The 19,342-nt window shown below is 42.6% G+C and overlaps 1 protein-coding gene across 17 annotated transcripts in view; it reads right to left on the minus strand.

The window, feature by feature from the left end:
* The window catches only part of SLC38A9 (solute carrier family 38 member 9), a 138,805-nt gene that overhangs the window by 9,583 nt on the left and 109,880 nt on the right, over positions 1-19,342 (minus strand). For 8 of the 17 annotated variants that reach the window (XR_004525787.2, XR_004525788.2, XR_012330689.1 and 5 more), the window contains 3 exons: positions 15,513-17,008; positions 14,923-15,123; positions 3,971-4,332 (listed from right to left, as the gene is read on the minus strand). The gene's annotated coding sequence lies outside the window, so the exon portion shown is untranslated. Of the gene's footprint in view, positions 1-38; positions 1,964-3,970; positions 12,970-14,922; positions 15,124-15,512; positions 17,009-19,342 lie in introns of those variants that run through there. The other 9 variants (XR_012330685.1, XR_012330684.1, XR_012330683.1 and 6 more) reach the window with 8 other exon arrangements.

Genomic DNA, 19,342 nt, shown 5'->3' on the forward strand with positions numbered 1-19,342 from the left:
CTAGTAAAGATCCATTTGAGTAAATTTATTTTAGGCAAACAGAATGCTGACCTGGAGAAATAGGAACGATACACTTCATACTTACATAATTAATGTGCATGAATCAAATGATCAGTAATGACCTTGCCAACCTGCCTTCTGACATCCAAGAGCTCATAAGGAAAAGGCAAAAGAAAAGAAAACGACTAACTTGGGAATGAATGACTGATATTATCTGTTTTTTTTTAAAAAAAGGCATACATATTGGCTAAAGAGCCTACAGTCAATTTAAACTTGAAAGTTATATAGCAATGGTTTCCTTAGCTTAAGCCTAAACCATCCCCTGCTGGGGTTCAGATGTGTCTGGGCCTGTTTGGTGACGTCAGATGTCAGAAACCGGTTTTTAAAAGGAAGAATAAACTTGGGAGAGAGAACTAATTTAAGGGAAGACAGACTTAAACAGAAAAGTTTATTAAGGCTTTTGGTGTGAGGCATAGTTCTGAAAACACAGGATTCCCCAAACCCTGGTCTTGCCTCCATGTATCCAGGACTGAGTCCTAGAAGAGAAAGGCCTGTGGGTAAAATTTGAAAGCATGATTTCTATGGTTTGAATGTTTTTGTCCTCCTAAAATTCAGATGTTGAAATCCTAACCCCGCAATGTGATGGTACTAGAAGGTGGGGCTTTTGAGAGGTGATTATTAGGTCATGAGCTTGGAGCCCTCATGCATGGGATTAGCACCCTTATAAAAGAGACCCCGCAGATTTCCCTAGCTCCCTGTGCCATGTGAGGATACAGCAAGAAGTCAGCAGTCTGCAGCACAGAAGAGGGTCCTCCCCAGAATCCAACCATGATGGCACTCTGATCTTGGACTTCCAGCCTCCAGAAGTGTGACAAATAGATTTCTGATATTTATAAGCCCCCTAGTCTGTGGTATTTCTGGTATAGCATCCCGAACGGGCTAAGATAATTATTCTCATAAAAAACTCTAAGAGGGGGCTTCCCTGGTGGCGCAGTGGTTGAGAGTCCGCCTGCCAATGCAGGGGACACGCATTCGTGCCCTGGTCCGGGAAGATCCCACATGCCGCGGAGTGGCTAGGCCCGTGAGCCATGGCCGCTGAGCCTGTGCTCCGCAACGGGAGAGGCCACAACAGTGAGAGGCCCGCGTACCGCAAAAAAAAAAAAACCTCTAAGAGGGACTTCTCTGGTGGTGCAGTGGTTAAGAATCCGCCTGCCAATGGAGGGGACACGGGTTCGAGCCCTGGTCTGGGAAGATCCCACATGCCTCGGAGCAACTAAGCCCGTGTACCACAGCTACTGAGCCTGCGCTCTAGAGCCCACGAGCCACAACTACTGAGCCCACATGCCACAACTACTTAAGTCCTCGTGCCACAACTACTGAAGCCTGCACGCCTAGAGTCCGTGCTCCGCAACAAGAGAAGCCATTGTAATGAGAAGCCCGCGCACCGCAACGAAGAGTATCCCCCGCTCGCTGCAACTATAAAAAGCCCGTGCGCAGCAACGAAGACCCAACGCAGCCAAAAATAAATAAATAAACAAACAAACAAATTTATAAAAAAACAAACCAAAAAACACTTCTAAGACACTGGATAAAAGATAGTACTGCCTCAGTATTCCATTCATACAGATATATTACCCAAAAGGGAGAGGACTTTCTCCCATTTTGTCCCCAAACTTCATGACCTCCAGAATATTCCTCTCCACATTGGTACACTGAAGGCCCCTGTGTATTGGGGGTGGTGGCAGTGGCAATGTGCCTGGATGAGTTGTTGGCTGGGGACATTGGAGGCAGCCTTGAGGCACCATCGTACAGCTGCCTGGGGAGTGCAGGCTGGGCAGTTGACATCACTGGAGAGGGACAGGGTAGAGGAAGACAGTGGTGGCAGCCCACGATGGTCCTGTGCTTTTTGGTGAGTCCAGGTGAGATGCTCTCTGGGGACTCCCAGAAGGGGCATTGGTGGGGACTAGAGGTGAGGATAAAAACAGGAGAGACTCAGATCATCACTATTTGTATATTCAGAGTGCAAAGCATTCTGGCTGGTGTGGCCTAGAGAAATAGTCTAACCACTATTGAAAAAAAAAGGAAAACTAAGTAGGTAGCTGAGGAATGAGCCAACTTTGAAATGAAGGGCTAAAAACACATTATTCTTCTGGGATGACTGGTAATCTTATAAAATAATAATTTTTCCACCCCAAGAATCTTTGCTATTTGTGATAGCTGATGTAATAAAGCTGTTTAGTGGCCTTTCCCACCATAGGTTGCTGTGTTGTTCTCACATCTGGGAACTTTCCACTGCTTCAGAGATGAACTTTCTCACAGTTTTCTATCCCATGGCATCTGAGGTTATAGATGAAAATGTAACTAGTGGTCAATGGCAGGAAAATTAAGTGGCTGATAGAGTGTGTAATAATCAAAAAATGAAGCAAGTTCAATTCAATCCAAGATGTTGCATTAACACAAAGCCAATGCAACAGAGCCAGTGAGGACAGCCACAGCCTGGGTTCTCCCATCTCATGGGGGAGGTGAGGGAACCATCCATAAATGCTGCCTTCTTGACCTCAAGGAAATGAAACCACGTGATCACACTTCTATTTTTCTAGGAGAATAAAATACATGAAGTTCAGGCCAATGCTCTTTTTTGAAAATATCACAAGTTATCATTAGACTCATTTTCCATCAAAGGACACTTTCCAACTTTTAAGAAAGAAATACAACAAATCTTACCCGATAAAGTTCTTGGCATGTGTTGAAGCATAAAAGCAGTTTGGGGGAGGGGTGGGGGAATGTTGTTTGGGGAGGAGCTGAGGAGTCAGGATCAGAGAAGATCCATATTCCCTCTGTGTGTGGGGAAGACAGACCAGAGCAATGGCTTTCAAACCCTGGGTTCCATGGGGCCGAACAATACCCCGAAATTACCCTGGGGTGACTGGGGGAGGGGCCACGTGGGTCCACAGCCTCCACAAAAAATCAGACAGACTGAATCTTGATCTCTTTTGTGTACTGGTTTTTATTTAAAATGTATATTTGAACATAGGGATTTGCTGCCAAAGAAAGGGAAAAGAGAGAGAGGGCCTGCGAGAGAAAGAGACTGAGATTGAAAACCACTGGGGTTTGCTTGAATCCACTTCTGCAAATGTTATGGTTTCTCAGGAGGGGCCTTCTACTGGAGGAATCCTGAATGTTAATCACAGTCGCAGCAAACTCGGGTGCTGTTTTCCTTACTCACACCGGGAATTCATCTACTCCTGGCTCCCAGCACATGGTCTTGGCAATACTCGTCGTGGCTGCTTTGTTTCTGAGCCGCATGGTGGAAACTGAGCAGAGCCCTTGGCTGGATCCGTCACACCAACCCCTGGCTGACCTTCTGAACTGTACATCTCTGCATACAGAGGAAGAAAACTCAGGAGCCCCAGAGAGGAGAGGGCTGACCAGCTGGTCCTGTCCAGAATTGGGGAAGCTCTGCTCAGGACAGCTGAGATCAAAAGACAGTCAGGAAAGAGAAATCAGCGATTCCTTTAGGGACCAGAAAATTTATGGAAATGCCAAAAGATGGCAAATCCAGAGGGCTTGGAAACTTGGTCACTTTAGCACTCAGCTTTCTGACCTTTGGAAATGACACATCACAGTATTGAGTCCAAAACCAGCTTTGATAGATTTTTTGTTCATCTTTGTACTCAGGCATTTTAAGACACTGTAGAGAGGTCTTCTGATGTTTTCCACACATCATAATGGCATAAAACCAGGAGAGGAGCAGCGACAGCCAGAAAGAATTACAAATAGAGAATAGAAGACCAAAAAATGTGTGTGGGGGGGGGCTAGGGGTACATCTGTGGGCTTAATCAGTAACTTAATCTGGCAATGCAAACTTAACCAGTTAAGAGTAAACAGAATCCAGTTAGGCCCCTGCCTCCTAATGAGCCCTTACCCTTACCTTGGGCTTTTGGGGTCCTCAGACAACAACATGCAGACATGTCAGTTCCTGCTGGCGTCAATCCTGTCTGGCCTCTGGAACAACGGCCAAGCACTTGATCATTCTGCATTTCTCAGTCCTGAGCCTCCGAAGGCTACACGTGGCATTATTGGGAGTTCTTTGCTTATTAGTGGGCTTGGAATTTGCCTGCTGCACCCACATCTGGCCCCCAGATGGTGGGATTGACCCAGGTGTGCACTAAGCTGTAGGTTCCCCGTGTTTATGGTCAGTGTGCCCGCCTGGTCCCTGCTTTTTCCCTGGGACTGGAACGTGGTCCAGAGCTGGCTGGGGCTGCTGTGCCTCTCCTAGCTTCTGCCAGTCCGCTCAGGCCATCTTTTCCCTCTCACTGCCACTCTTCCACCCTACAGCAAAGTTGAGAAAACAGTACAATGAATAGCCATATATCCCTCACTTAGATTTACTAATCATTAACACTTTACCACATTTGTTTTTCTTTCTTTCTCTTCCTATGCACACAGACACACACACAATTGTCTTGATAATGTCTTTTTTTTAATATAAATTTATTTTATTTATTTTATTTTTGCTGCGCGTGGGCTTTCTCTAGTTGCGGTGAGCAGGGGCTACTCTTCGTTTTGCTGCGAGGGCTTCTCATTGTGGTGGCTTCTCTTGTCGCAGAGCATGGGCTCTAGGCGTGCAGGCTCCAGTAGTTGTGGCTCGCGGGCTCTAGAGTGCAGGCTCAGTAGTTGTGGCGCACGGGCTTAATTGCTCCATGGCACGTGGGATCTTCCTGGACCAGGGCACGAACCTGTGTCCCCTGCATGGGCAGGCAGATTCTTAACCACTGCGCCACCAGGGAAGCCCTTGATAATGTCTTTTATGGCTGTATTGTTTTTCAGTTCAGGATCCAATCAAGGATCATGCACTGCATTTAGCTGTCATGTCTCTAGTTTTCTTTAGTCTAGAATAGCTCCCTTTTTTTTTTTTAATCTTTTTTAAAAAAATTTTTATTGGAGGATAGTTGATTTACAATGTTGGGTTAGTTTCTGCTGTACAGCAAAGCAAATCAGTTATACATACACATATATCCACTCTGTTTTAGATTTCTTTCCCATATAGGTCATTATTACAGAGTATTGAGAAGAGTTTCCTGTGCTATACAGTACGTCCTTATTAGTTGTCTATTTTTATATAGTAGGGTGTCTTGACTTGGATATTTCTGAAGAGTTCAGGACAGTTGTTTTGTAGAATGTCCACAGTTTGGATGTCTGATTATTTCCTCTCGATTAGATTCAATGGGACCACAAGGATTTTTTTTTCCATTCCCTGCGCTGCTGCACATGCAGCATTTTTGGCAGGAATACCTTCTAGGTACGACTGCCTCTTAGGCATAGGCTGTACCCAATGCCCACTTGCTTTCCTCTGTACATCACTGTAACCACCTCCTCACTGTCCCGGCCAGAAGGTGACACAGCAAGGGTGGCCGAGGAGCTTGCGCCAGGCAGACCTGGGCTCCCAGGGGCCCGGCAGGGTTGCTGCCACCAGACACCACTCTGACGATTCAGCCCAACTGGATTGGTTCAGAAGGGAAATAGCTTAAATGTTCTCCTTTGGCTCCCACTTTCATTTGTCACAGCTGAGTTCTCAGATATCCTGGGCTCTTAGAACTCTGTCATAGTCCAGTGGTGGTTAGGCTGAGGAAACAAACAGGGCAGAGATCCCACAGAGGCAACATCTTAGAGGCTCCATAGGATATAACCTTCGTTATGTGGACAAAACTGCTGAACTCAAGTGGAAACTCCAGGCAAAGGGCTGCTGTGCTGGGCTTCAGGAACACGAAGAACCAGGAGAAGTTGGGACCAGATGTCTGGTCGAGTTCAGGGATTTGGCAAGTATCCATGTTCTGCATTAGCAAGAAAACCAAGTTCCTCCTTGGAAAGGAAGCTATAAGTTCAAAAAGCCAAAGTCAAAACCCAAATCCAGAGCCCTCATAGGTTGGAGGAGACCTGGAACCAGGAGCTCCTCCAGGGCAGGAAGCCTTTCCTATTATCCTGTGCACCCCCATGACTGAGCACCATGCTTGGTGGGTGGGAGACACCCAACCCTTGCTGTTGAATGAATGGATGAATAAATAAATAAATACGATTTCTAAAGAAGAAGAGTCAAGTTTAGTATCCAAGAGTCCAATTTAATTAGGAGGATTTAAGAGTCAATATCTGAGGGTATAGATGGGGAGAGACGGCAGAACGTAGAATTTCGAGATACATACATCAAGGGTGACTGAGTTGAAAAATGGGGTTGAGCCACAGTAAGCTGTTGAAATGTGTTATAATTCATCCTCAATCGACCTAACTCCAGATTTTTCTTTTATGATGAGCTCATTGGTGTCGTGGTTTTCTTCAGGCAGAGAGAGAACTTTTGTTCAGCCACTGTGCAGCCAGGAACGTGCCTGTCCCATCAGGCACACAATCTGCCTCTGAGAAGCTGGGAATGGGGCCACAAGGATGATTTTCCCCCCTTTTCCTGCCCTGCTACAGGTGGCAGAAACAGAAGGTGAGATGTGGACACACTCATATAATATCCAGGCTTTTCAAACCTCATACAGCGACACGCAAGCTCACTCTCTAATATCATAAAAGCTGGGAGGAAAGTCCAGGAGTGGGAATGGAGAAATTCCATGGAAAGAAAGCTCAGGAAGCTCCTAATAAAACCTAGCTTAAACATAAAAATTTGGCACTTTATCAAGACAAGGAAAATAGTGAGGGGTCGGTGACTGAGCTACGGGCTGCATTTAGCATCTGGAGTGTTGGAAGCTTCCAGCAAGGCCTGCTAGACTGATAAAGGGGCTCTGGAAGATCTCTTAATGGATATAAGTGCTGTGCAGGGGGGAGAAGACTTGTCAGGTGATTCAGAATAAAAGTATTTTTAAGTTGAGAAGAGTGCAATTGTATTACCATCCCCACATTTAGAGATGAATAAAAAAGGCACAGAGAAAGGAAGTGGGCTGTTACTGGGCCTCCCATAACTACAGTCCAGCTCAGCTTCCTTATATAGGTTTCTTTTCACACACATGCTGTTAGGTTAGGTTTCTAAAACTCATGGTTTTTATTTATAGATTAAGCACACCCCAATTTTTCTAAATACTGAAGACGATGCTGGCCAGAACTTAATTTGGGTTATCACCATGCCTAGCACTCCCTCCCTCCTGCCTTCCTGTCTGAGTCCCTTGAGGAACCTGGGTGGCCTCTTCATTTCTATAAACTTTCCCAACTTTCTTCTCCTTTTCCTCCCTCCCTCCCTCCCTTCCTCCCTTCCTTCCCTCCTTCCTTCCTTCCTTCCTTCCTTCCTTCCTTCCTTCCTTCCTCCCTCCCTCCCTTCTTCCCTTTTTTTTTGCCAACGTGTCAGTACAGCTGAGCCCCCTGATCCCTGTTAGCTGCACAGACCCAGCTCCAGTTCTGTCCTTTTACTGGGGAACTGATGTCAGCATGGCTGGATTACAGCCCAGCAACCGTTCTGTTACTAATGAATTGGCAGGGAGAACAAAACACTCTCCTGGAACAGTTTTGTCATCTATAGTTGGAGCACAGAAAACCTTGGGATTTGGAAAAGAACACATGTCATTCGAGTTTGTTTATTTGCCTTCAGATGTCAGGACCCCCGGTTCGCCACGCCCTGAATGTTTGTCTGATTACAGAACTCCTGCAAATAACAAAAGGTTAAAGGAAAACTCCACCCTTGCAGCATTTCCCTACTCATTTTCCGCCCTCCAGGACTGGCTGGCAGGCTTGGGTCGGGAAAATTTTTATATTTATAGTCCCATAAATAGGGGGGCCAGACTTGGCAGCTTCAAAAGGGCTGAGACAATCTTGGAAAGCTGGGATTGAAAGAGCCCTTAAGGAGCATTAAGGCCAACATTCTTCTCTAAATATGAGAAGCTGAAGCCAGAGAGGTTGCCGGTGTTAGGGGTTGAATTGAGTTTCCCCAAAATTCATTTATTAAAGCCCTAACACCCAAGACCTCAGAAAGTAATCTTATTTGCGGATAGGGTCTTTACAGACATATAAGTTAAAGTGAGATAAGCGGGGTTGGGTATAAACCAATGTGCATGGTGTACTTATAAGAAGGAGAAATTTGGACAGAGGCACGTATACAGAGAGAATACTATGTGAACATGAAGCCAACCGTCTGCAAGCCAAGGAGAGGGGCAGGGAACAGATCTTTCCCTCCCAGCCTTCAGAAGGAAACAGCCTTGCCAACACTTTGATTTTGGATTTCTAGCCTCCAGAACTGTGAGACAATAAATTTTTGTTGTTTAAGCTCAGTGTGTGCTACTCTGTTACAGCAGCCTCAGCAAACTCTTACATGTGGAATCTCAGTTCAAGAGTGGCCTCGCCAGTTAAATCTTCTGAATGCCTTGCCCAACGCTTCTTTTGTCACATTGCCACCTACACTGGATACATACTATGAAATTACTATTTACAGAAAACAAGAGTACTCTTCCAAAGGGACAATTTGTCTAAGAATTTGAAGAGCAATGCCTCTGATCTTCCATGCTGGAATCTCTATGTGTAAATAGAGGCAGGAAGCTGCTCCCCACCTACCCCCATCTTATTCAGTTTAAAAAGCTGCTCCCATTTAACTCACTTCCTCAGAACCCAGGAAATAGGCATTCTCTTTTTATATGATTGACCTCATTTTTAGTACTTGTCTCAATCTCTTTAAAAAATTACCTGGCCTTAAAAGAGCACAACTAGAAACATGAAAATTATGAAAGAAAAAAATCTCATTGGTAAAGGCAAATATACAGTAAATGTTGTAGATCAACAACATATAAAGCTTGTAGGAAGGTTAAAAGACAAAAGTAGTGTAATCATCCACATTCACAATAAGTGGTTATGGAACACACAAAATAAAAACATGCAAAGTATGATGTCAAAAACATTAAATGGGGGGGGAGTAAAAATTCAGAGTTCTTAAAAATTTCAGGGTTGTTCAAATGTACGGCCTTGGGCTTCCCTGGTGGTGCAGTGGTTGAGAATCTGCCTGCCACTGCAGGGGACACGGTCTGGGAAGCCTGGTCTGGGAAGATCCCACATGCCGCGGAGCAACTAGGCCCATGAGCCACAACTACTGAGCCTGCGCGTCTGGAGCCTGTGCTCTGCAACAAGAGAGGCCGTGATAGTGAGAGGCCCGCGCACTGTAATGAAGAGTGGACCCCGCTTGCCACAACTAGAGAAAGCCCTCGCACAGAAATGAAGACCCAGCCATAAATAAAAGACACAGCCATAAATAAATAAATAAATAAATAAATAAATAAAAAGCCAAGCATTTGAAGCCCTTTAAAAAAAAAAATGTACGGCTTTTTTCTGTCTTATGGAATTCAGTTTGCCGATATTTTTTGGGGAGGATTTTGCCATCTATGTTCACAAGTGAGAGGGCCTATGAATTGCATTTCTTACACCAAAAAAAAAAAAAAAAATTACCTAGCCTTTCTCTTTTTGTGAGAATATTCTCAGTTTAGCTACTATCATCTATTTTGCCCAAAGTTGTGTTCGTTATTTGTTATTAATGGTACCTTTGGTTTCTATCAATTTATAATTTTGAATGGGCTTGAATTTTATTTGTGTGCAGATAAACCACGGCACTTTATTACTGGAGGAACATATTTGAGGAATGGAGTGATAAGAATAATTTGCAATAAATTTTCACAATAGATTGAAATCCTGTCCTCAAAGCAGTTAAAACAATCATCATCATCTAGAACAAAAATAGCCTTTGCTATGATGGCAGGCTCTTTTCCAAAGTGAAGACTCCCAAAAGGGGTATTAGGAGATCGGAGAATTGACTGAAAGCAAGAGAAGTCTCTCTTCTCTGCACGTCTCGGTGCTGAGAGAGGCGCAGGGGCAGTGAAGCATTTGGACTAAGCTTAGGAACATCTCAGAGAAATCCTGGCGGCCAGGTGAAGAGCCCAAGGACAGGCACTGGGCTCAAAGGGCCAGGGATTTGCCAGCTGGCCCCAGAAGAACATTCTGTGAGAAATCTGTGCCTCTGCTATCACCCCAACACATGGCAGTCAGGCTGGCCTGTGCTGCCAGGGACCAGCCACTACACTGACTTTACTACATGGCTAGTTTGTGTAAACCCCTGTGTTAGAAAGGGTGTACCCATGTGGGCTTGTGATCAGTGGCTCCCAGAGTTTAGGATTTCATAACACTGTCCCCGCACCCCCTGCCCAATAAAAGAGGGACACTGGCAAATGGTTGGCCGCTTTTAATTCTGGCAGATAAGAATATTATTTAAAACATAGTATCTTCTACCAATATAATTTCATAAAAACGTGAACGTTTAAACAATTATTTAAATTAAAAAAACAAAACCTAAGAACAGTTACAATCTCTCCATTGTAGCCAAAGAATGTCGCCTGCCATATCAGTAAACAAAGGATGTTTTGGCCGTCAAGCCATCAGCCATTGCAGCTGGTATGATAACTTGGTATGATATTTTCATAAGTTATAAAATAAAGGTAAATGAGATAAGAGTTTTCAGGTGAACTCTTTAGGAATAATTATGGTTTGGTATGTCTATCTAAAATAGTTTCTCCAGGTTTCTGGTAACTTGAAACTTTATTGCTAAATTAACTTAAATGAAGAGAATTCATTTAATAGCCAGGTCATTTTGAATAAGATAAAATACTGGAACATTAATTGCTAAACAGGTCTGCTTTTGTCTTCTTATGAGAGGAAAACTAAAGATGTTTGGGGTTTATTAGACACATTTCTTGCACAACACTGAGAAAAGAAATTATGCTATCAGAAGAAGTATGTTTCTAGAGGTTATGAAATATTCCTAAATTTGCCAACCAGGAAATGCTGGCATGACCAACAGTTCACAATTACTTGCAGCTTGTCAGTTTTCACTAGAGATTAAAGATTTTAAGGGTTAAAATTGTAATATGTAAATAAAGCTACTAGAAATAATAAGGGAAACATGTCAGTACGCAAGGAAAGTAGGATGTGTGTTTTCAACAAGAGAAGGTATGAAAAATGGAAATACATTTTCTTAAGGGGCAAGGGTGATTTTGTCCTACAGCTTGTTATCTCTAAATGGAACAGGAGAATAAGAGATAAACTAATACAGACACAGAAAGTTGTGGAAGGTTTGTAGAAAGGGAACCCTGAGAGAAGAGTTTTGTACATGGTAGGCTGGGATTGGGTTAAATATAATAGGTAAATAAATTTTGTTATTGAGGGTGGGCTGGTGCAGGATTGGAATTTGGTTCTCTCTCTCAGTTAAGAGAACGAAGTTTTCTTGGAATGTTGAGTTACTTTTAATAACAAACTGTGAATTTATTTACCTTCTAAATGATCTGTATTTGCCTTAAAAATCTTTTATTGTCACTTTGGCTGAATAAATAAGTATTGTTTCACAGCAACCTATGATCCTATTTAACCAAGTGTTTTAAAACCTTTTGGTGTCTTTCACAAACTTCCCCTAGTCAAATTCTAAATAAAGTTCATTTGACCTCCAGCTAACTTTGGGATGCTTCAAAGGGCCCCTGAAACATCCCAAAGGGAGATATTAAATTAACTAGGTTTATTTATGTTAAATTACATGAGAAACATTGTCAAATAAGTGGTGATAAAACCTTCTTAGGCTGGGATGAATGAGAGAGTAGCACTGACAGATATACACTACCATGTGTAAAATAGCTAGCTAGTGGGAAGCAGCCGCATAGCACAGGGAGATCAGCTCAGTGCTTTGTGACCACCTAGAGGGGTGGGATAGGGAGGGTGGGAGGGAGGCGCAAGAGGGAGGGGATATATATATATATATATATATATATATATATACATATAGCTGATTCACTTTGTTGTACAGCAGAAACTAACACAACACTGTAAAGCAATTATAATCCAATAAAGATGTTAAAAAAAAAAACCTTCTTAGGTTAGATGACTTTAACATGTATATATTCCAAAATTTATATGGCATTCCTAAAAGTCTGATACGTCCTGGTATAAGGTTATCAGGCATAATTCTAGTTATTATCTTAAAATGTTGTATGTCACAGAAATATCCAAGTTCCTTGTCAATTGCATTATAATCAAATATTTAACCATGCCATTTTAAGTCTTTTGCTGTTTATAAACAACCATTGTTTTACTCTGATGCTTTCATAAAATGAAGATCTTCAAGAAGGTTCATAAAAAGGACTTTTTAACAATTATAAGTTTCTGATAACTTTTAGATCATACCACTGAACTGGGTAAGAAATTAAAAACTCTAATGGAAAACCTGATGATTTCATCCAGATCAACAGGAATTAATTACACAGGACTGAATGAACTGATAAATATGGTTTATAATTTTATGACTTTTTAAAAATATACTGGCTTTTAATCTTTGCTTTCTAGAAAACCTTTGCTCTTACACTAATTATGACCTACAACAAACTGATAAAGTATACTTTTGTAAAGAAGATGAAATATTTATCTTTTTCTCTCAACCTGATCCTTCCAGAATTTGGCTTCTCCACCTGGCTCCCCTGTGGACCTGATGGCTTATTGTGACCAGATTACAAATAGTTTACTAATCATTGTTTTAATGTGCTCTCTCTTGTTGTTTTCAAATTATTTATGCCTTGTGGCTCTCTCTGTTGCACTATGACTTTATTAATGTTGCTAGTTGTATTACTTATATCCTGTCTGTTTTATAAGATTGTTGTCTCCTGCATTACGAAAGTGTAACCTGGCCTTCAACAAAATTAATGACATCTCAGGATAGTTGATCATATATGTAGCTCTATATAGAATAATTGTCATAGTGCAATTCTAGGTATGAGAAAAAGCAACAAGGGAAAACATTTCCTGGATTATGCTAAACTTGTAAGCCAGGCGATCCAGAGAATTTTAGATTATCAGCACAGTGAGTGGCCCAGAATTTTTGCCTGGTCTAGGAAGACTTCCCAGTGCCTTGGGACAAAATTGCTCATGGAATGCCTCCCAAATGTTGGCTGAATTTATGACCAAGATGAGGCCCTGTGGACAAAGAATGTTGCCTTATCAGCAAACAAAGGATGTTGTAGCCATCAAGCCATCAGTCACTGCAACTGCTTCCAGCAGCGCACCCAAAAAAAGATACTGGCCCTAGATAGTTAAGATGCATATCAAAGGAATAATTTCATTAAGCCCAGACTCTTGCATCTTCTCATAAGTAGGAAAGCACTAAATTCATTAACTTGAGATGTCTGTTTTTTCTTTAAATGACAGTAATCTTTTGGTGTTTGACTACCTGGTTTTTTTGTTTGTTTTTCAAAAACTCCTATATATCCTGGCTTCTCCCTTACTTCTTTAGAACAGTCCCTCAGAGCTATCTGACAGCCCATCTCCTGGGCTTACATCCTCAGTATGCCTGCTGAATAAAACATAATTCTCAACTTTTAGGTTGTGCTTTTTTTTCAGATAACACCATCAAACGACGTTTGGCAATTCTGAAGTGACATATTATTTTGAAATAAGGATATATTTATAATTTTTTCAAATGGAAAAATCACAACGTAATATTTTATTTATCACTGCCACCTCTGGTACAGTTACTGTGCTTGAGCCTGGACCTCTCTATGGTCACAGGCTCTTGTGGAGATTTTCTTAGCAAGCCCAGCACCCTCAATGTTTCAGCTAGATGATGTCAGGTATGATAGGGGTTCCTTACCCTATCTTTTATAGTTCCCTTGTTTCTACAAAAACAGAAGAATCTTTGCATCTCTCTACCGAGTGAAGAATTACAATTCATTATTACTTATAGGTAGCTCCTTAAAATGCTTTGTTAGCTAGTATCAGTGCTCAAAAAGATATGTCATCCCCCACTATAAAGGTGATGTCTCCTCCTGTCTTAGTTTGGGTTCTCTCAGAGGCAGATTCTGAAAAAACGATTGGAGTGCAAGTAGGTTATTTGGAAGGGGATCTCGGTAGAGGAATGGGGATGTGAGACAGGGAGGGAAAGGCAGTTCATAGAGAGGAAGCACTCACAAGCCCATTGCCACTGGGGCAGCTGGGAGACTCCTTGGAAACTGCAGAGTACCCCTTGGAGTGTTGTACCATAATTCCCACCTGTTACTGGTTGAATGCTGCTCCTGAGGGCACGGATTGCCCAGCACTTGCCACTCACCCTGTGTACAAGCCACGTGAGCTTCTGCAACCAGAGCAAAAGTCTTCAGGAAGAGTCACAGAAGCCAAGTGCTTTAATCGTAGCAGGGAGTGCTACAGAACGTGGGTAGGGCACCAAAGGAATCTGCTATCCCCACTTCGGCAACCTCTGAACTCTTGATATGAAATCATATCACAGACCCTGCCCTTTGATAGATAAAGCAGGAAGAATTATGACTCACCTCAGCCCTTAAAGGAAAACGGAAGGGCCTTCTTCCCCAAAGAGCCACATCCTATTTTTCCATGGGTGGCCAGACAACCTCCAATAACCCTTGTCCCGAATCTGTGGGTGAGACCCCTGCTGCACATCATGGTGATAAAATGGGTACACTCAAGACAAAAATCTTCCACTAATACCACGGGACTTTTACTAACAATGACCTAGACTAGAGATGGCAAACTGATTCCACCTGTGGGTCAACCCTGATCAATTGGTGGTGGCTGCCAGAGCACTGCGTTGAGAAGAATTCTGAAGCATGGAGAGAAAGAGTGTGTTATGGATTAGGGCAGCTGGGTACATATACATAAGGGGTACCAATAAAAATCACTGAAAAACTTCAAAATCCTTTCAGGAATGTACTATGTGTGTACATATGCTACTGGAAGGAACATTTTCGTAAGATCCTTGGAGGTTGTGTGTGGATGAGGCACGCAATGGAACCCTCAGAAGGCAGCATGCTCTAGCTACATCTCGAGTGGGGGCTGGGTGGAGGATAGACAGACAGTGCAGGTTTTACTGTTGACATGGTAGACAAAATTACATTTAAAAGTCTCTTAAGGGCTTACCTGGTGGCACAGTGGTTGGGAGTCCGTCTGCCGATGCTGGGGACGCGGGTTCGTGCCCCGGTCCAGGAGGATCCCACGTGCCGCTGAGCAGCTGGGCCCGTGAGCCATGGCCGCTGAGCCTGCGCATCCGGACACTGAGCCTGCGCGTCCGGAGCCTGTGCTCCGCAACAGGAGAGGCCACAACAGTGAGAGGCCCGCGTACTGCAAAAAAAAAAAAAAAAAAAAATCTCTTAAAATGTCCTAAAGTTGCTAGTATCTGGGCCCTCAGAAGCTTAAAAGCATGTACAGTTAAACCCCCAAATGCAAACATGATGCAACCGTTCTACATGGTCCCTAACTGGCCTTCTAAGGTATCCACAGGGGTCAGGTCTGGTAAGCTGAGGGCTTTTATTTTGTTGAGTGGATTGTGTAACCTGGTGGCTGCCTTTAGCTGCTTTCCTTTCTCTTCCCACACCTAGTGCTCTGCTCCTCCTCTCATACTCAATATTGACAAAATGAGGAAGTTAGGCCCCCATCTCACATAACACAGGAAATCACATTTCAGATAGATCAATAAGCTAAATGTAAAAGATCAAAATTATTTTAAAAACCTAAATTCGGGGAGTTCCCTGGTTGTCCGGTGGTTAGGATTCAGCGCTTTCACTGCAATGGCCCGGGTTCAATCCCTGGTCCGGGAACTGAGATCCTGCAAGCCTCGGGGCGTGACCAAAATAAGAAAAAAAAAAAAAGAAAAAAAAGAAAACAACTTAAAAGTTTGATAATATCCAGTGTTGGCAAGGATATGCAGCCATGGGTACAATTAACTAAGAGGACTATTTCTACTAAAATTTTTACTTCGTTTCTGGTTATCTATCCTGTAAAAATACTGAGTAAATACTAAGACACCTGTACAAGGTTATTCACTGCAGCATTGTTTATAATAGTGGAAAAAAATTGGAAATAACCAAAATATTCCTCAAAGAAATACGGCTAAATAAATTAAGATGCATCCTTATAGAATGTTACACAGCTTTTTTTAAAAAAAAAAGGTAAATATATACACAATGACAGGGAAATAGCTCTAAGACATGTCAAAACTTACTTGAATTCAGTTTCTTCATCTGTAAGGTGGAGAGGTTGGACAAAAAAAATCTCTTAGAGTCCTTCTAACTTCACTCTATGAAAACGGAAGTACATCATATGGCTCAAGAATTTTGTGCGCCTAAAAATAGAATTGTCCCCTTTTCAACTTTTTCCCTGGGAAAATCTAAAATTCACAAAACCCGTAACTCCCTTTCTACTTTTTCTCCTTTCTCAAGGTTAAATCTTTCTTTCTCAATTCAGATGATCAAAATATCTTGGAATCTAAAAGTAAATAATAAAACTCTGAGAGTAAATATGTTCAAACAGCTTTACTAAGCAAAAAACCCCTGAATACATGGGTTTCATACACAATACACTCCAGGGCCAGCAATTAAACGGGTCACTCTACATCCTCTGGGTAATATTGGTGACATTGATCAGCAATGGCCTGCTTGGCCAGAAGAGGGCTGTATTTTTTTATTATTTTTAAAAGACTAGGTTTCTTTTCTTTTTAATATTTATTTACTTATTTATTTAGGCTGTGCCAGGTCTTAGTTGCAGCATGCATGCTGAGATCTAGTTCCCCAACCAGGGATCGAACCCAGGCCCCCTGCATTGGGAGCTTGGAGTCTTACCCACCGGACCACCAGGCAAGTCCTGAGGGCTATGTTTATATGAGGAGGAGAGGCCTCATAACCAATGACTGGGGTGTCCTGGAGAAAACTGGTTCCAATGAGAGGGGACTCCAAATTTACATGTGTCAAAAACAATCTCCTAGGAACTGATAAAATAGAAAGGATCTAATTTTAAACAAACAGGAAAGATAACCTAAGGAAGCAGAAGTTTCATTCCATTTTGACTAGATTTCCATAACCACTTGAGAACCTAGAGTTCCTCTGATGCCCTGGTAGGGAATTTGCTTAACCTTTCTGGGCCCCAGCTTCCCCCTATGGAAAGCAGTTATGGGACTTCTGACTCATCTTTCAGGATCATTTTGAAGAAAGGTGAATATTAGAAAATCCATCTGAAAAAAAGAAGAGAACGCATCAGTCACTGAGGGAAAACCAGGACATAGGGCATAACAAACAATAAATTATCTACTGCCTAAGAAGGTCCTGGAACCAATATAGACAATTATTTTGGTTCTTATTTACAGCCAGAGAGGCCTCTGAAGCTCATTAGAGTCTGGAATTACTTCATACTCTGGGCTGGAAATTTCAAAGGAAAATTTCAAGAAATTCTGAAGGAAACTTCCAAATCCACTAGCTGGTTTGCTCTTCACTAGATGTTAACTGGATTATTTACTTTTAAAAATCAGGCTGAATTTTGCACTGACTGAGCCAAATTTTGCATCTATCTCTGAGCAGCTCTTGCTGTTGTCAGTGTAGCTTCCACGTGTGGACAGGAGAAGAAAATACGGGCCATTGTCCTACCAGATGCAAATTATGGTCCCGATTCAACAAAAAACATCTGTTCTCCACACAGGAAAAAATAAGAACAGACTCTGAAGCCAGACTGATCTTTTGTGACATGGCACCCTGCTCTTGTAGAAATTCACATTGTGGTTTGTGATTAGCAAGCAAAAAGAAAAAAAAGATTCTGAAATTCACATGATTTGTAATTTTTCTCAGTTTTGAGGCCTGTGTTAATGATAAAAACTATTAAATTTTAATTAGAATAAACTGATAGTTTTTTGAAAGAGAAAGAATTTTGAAAGAAGAAATTGTCTGACATAGCTATACATAACAAAGTTGATGCTATATTCCATCATTCTCTCTGGACCTTTGAGAAACCAATACCCAATAAAAAGCAGTATCAATAATATAACTGGGGGCTTCCCTGGTGGTGCAGTTGTTGGGAGTCCGCCTGCCGATGCAGGGGGCACGGGTTCGTGCCCCGGTCCGGGAGGATCCCACACGCCACGGAGCGGCTGGGCCCGTGAGCCATGGCCGCTGAGCCTGTGCGTCCGGAGCCTGTGCTCCGCAGCGGGAGAGGCCACAACAGTGAGAGGCCCGCGTACCGCAAAAAAAAAAAAAAAAAAAAAAAAAATTTATATATATATATATATATATAAAAAACTGATTTCATAATTTTCTGTAGTCACTGATGATTCTTTCATTGAAGGTATGAATGACTGAGATTAAGTGTTGGTGGACTACATATAGATCACACCCCTCAAATTAATCAAATATATTTGATCCCTACCTACTTGTAATAGAATAATACTATAATATTAATCTTACAGTTCTCAATTCTTTGTATTCCTACCCCTCTCCCATCATTTCAGCAGCAGTGAGGGCTTTTTTTTTTTTTTTTTAAGCCTAGAGCTTTAGACAGCTCTGGGATATTTATTTATTAAAAAAATGGTTTTTCTTGGCTGCATTGGGTCTTAGTTGCGGCACATGGGATCTTCGTTGAGGCATGCGGGATCTTCGGTTACGGCGGGCGGGCTCTTCGTTGTGGTGCGTGGGCTTCTCTCTAGTCGTGGCTCGCGGGTTTTCTCTTTTCTAGTTGTGGCGCGCGGGCTCCAGGGCGCATGGGCTCTGTAGTTTGCAGCACACAGGCTCTCTCATTGAGGCGTGAGAGCTCAGTAGTTGTGGCGCGCGGGCTTAGTTGCTCTGAGGCATGTAGGATCTTAGTTCCTCGACCAGGGATTGAACCCTAGTCCCCTTCATTGGAAGGCGGATTCTTGACCACTGGACCACCAGGGAAGTCCCAGGGCTTTTGGTTTGTACTGCTCCTAAGGTAGTGTCTAAACAGCTAAAATGCAGAGAAAGAAACTGATTCAATGCCTGGCTTTGAGTTTTAAAATCTTGGCTTTGATGATCAAGAGCAAATATGAAGGAGTGTGCCCAACTAGAGTACCCTAGTCAGTAATGAGCACTGATTTTTTTTTTCTTTTTCTTAATAGTAGTTGTTAGAAAATGGTTTTTATTATTTTATGACTGTTAGTCATTTGTACTTCCTCTTTTGTGAATTGTCTGTTTTGATGTTCTTCCCATTTTTGAACTAGAATCTTAGATTTCTCCCCCTTATTTACTTTCACATTGATATGCCATATATGTAGCCAATATTTTCTCAGTTTGATATTTCTTTTTAAATGTAGCTTATAATTTTTTTGATCTGTAGAGTTTAACAGGGTTTTTTTGGGTTTTTTTTTGCGGTACGTGGGCCTCTCACTGCCATGGCCTCCCCTGTTGCGGAGCACAGGCTCTGGACGCGCAGGCTCAGCAGCCATGGCTCACGGGCCTAGCCGCTCCACGGCATGTGGGATCCTCCCGGACCGGGGCACGAACCCGTGTCCCCTGCATCGGCAGGCGGACTCTCAACCACTGCGCCACCAGGGAAGCCCCAAGTT

This window comes from Tursiops truncatus, chromosome 3 (genome assembly GCF_011762595.2).
Source record: "Tursiops truncatus isolate mTurTru1 chromosome 3, mTurTru1.mat.Y, whole genome shotgun sequence".
Taxonomy (NCBI): Eukaryota; Metazoa; Chordata; class Mammalia; order Artiodactyla; family Delphinidae; genus Tursiops; species Tursiops truncatus.